Here is a 1,776-nt window from a genome sequence, read left to right as displayed (position 1 = left end):
GTTCACTGGATCCGTGTCAATCCCCTTTAAGTTGTCTTTCCGAAAACTAATGGGAAGACACGCAGGGCTCCAGGGCAGGGCTCCATGGAAGAGCACAGTTTGCGTCTGGATCCGTTGGGGCCCTCCGTCACCACGGCGATGCGGAACATCCCATTGGGAAGAGCCTCGCCTGTGAGGAACACGGGGGGCTGGCAGATTTTGAAAGATGCATTAAAATACAACGATCTTTTCCACCTGAAATTGTTCGCTTACAAGTGGTAACAACACTGGGATGTAGACAGCACGGATATGTAACCCCCTTGAGAACCATGCAAGCTGGTGATTTCCAAGGTTTCGCCCGTAGGCTGTTTTTAAAAAAAAAAAGAACTTTAACCATTTTGCGCTATGCAAATGACTGACATAATTAAGTACAAAGTAAAGATGATTTCTAAACACTGCTTTGTTTTAAAAGCACCCCAGGTGGTAACTCTACACATTTCCCTGGAGTGTGTCACAGGTTTCCCTTGCGGGCGGCCCTGTCCCAGGGGTCCCACAGCTGGAGGCGGGGGGCGAGGGGTTGCCCTGGGGCTGCTGCCGGCCCCTTCCCGCGCTCCGGGCCGCCCTCCTGCAGCCGCCTGCGCCCTCCCGCCGCGCTCACCCCCTGCTCCTGCGCTCTCGGCTCTGGTTCCTCCGCTCCAGCCGCATCCCTGGCGCCATCCGCAGCGGCGGCGGGCCCGGGCGTGAGGGCCACCGCGCAGCGGGGTAAACTGGTCACTGCCGTCCCTGCCCGGCGGGACGGCGGCACCGCCATGGCGCAGGACAGCACGCGGCGACACCGCGAGTGCTGGTGCGGCGCTCCCCGCTCCGCCGCAGCCGTGGCCCTCCCCACGGATCCCTCCGCCGCGCCGTGTCCCGCTCCGCTCCACTCGCGGCCGCGCCGCCTCCTGCCCGCTGCCCCCGCCGCGCCGCCAGCCCGCGCGGCTCCCGCCTGCCCCCGCCGAGCGCCGCCGGCCGCCTCCCCCCGCGGACTCTTTTCTCTGTGGCCGCTAGTCCCGGCTCGCGGCGGAGGGACACAGCGCAGCGCCACACTCACAGCTTAGCGCGCCTCCATATTGGGGCCGCCTGTTTTACCGGCGCCTGATTGGCTGAGGGGGGCGCCGACCCTGCCCTTTTTTGCTGGGAGGCGGGGCTCTCCCAGAACCACCCCTTAAAGGCACCGCCCCTGCGCTCCGTGTCCTGGGTCCTTCGCAGTTCCCTGGAATAGCCATGGGATGGCTGCAGCTTCCCGGTATGGAGAGCTCCGGCCTTGTGCACCCGCGGAGACGGGTTGTAAATGGGATGGGCCAACACTGTGCGGCCTACCCCATACCCAGAAACAGTGCTATTCCACACCGCCAATGCAAAAGTTGCCCTTAGTGGGGAAAACACCATTTTGCTTTCCTCTCTCTATTGAAAAAAAAAAAAGGACACAAGGCAAGTATTAAACAGGGCTGGAGCCCCCTGCCCAGGTCACCGGGGCCAGGTCCTGTCAGCTTTGACCCTGCTTGAGCAGCGGGGTTGGACTAGACGATCCCTAGAGGTCCCTTCCGACCTCAGCCATTCTCAGATATCCAGGGACTGAGACCCCACCACAGTCTTTCCTGGCAACACGAGCCAGTGTTCAAGCAGCCTCCCAGCAAGTAATTTCTTCTATTCATTTACCCTGTGATGCACCCATGTATTTTCTTTCTAAATCAGTGAGTCCTGAGATGACAACAGGCTTTCAGATATGAAAACATTTTTAGCTACTGTTTTCTC

This window comes from Tinamus guttatus, unplaced genomic scaffold (genome assembly GCF_059628265.1).
Source record: "Tinamus guttatus ecotype Peru unplaced genomic scaffold, ASM5962826v1 Tinamus_guttatus_pri_ptg000168l, whole genome shotgun sequence".
Lineage (NCBI taxonomy): Eukaryota > Metazoa > Chordata > Aves > Tinamiformes > Tinamidae > Tinamus > Tinamus guttatus.
The sequence above is the reverse complement of the archived record's forward strand: the minus strand, read 5'-3'. Positions refer to the sequence as shown.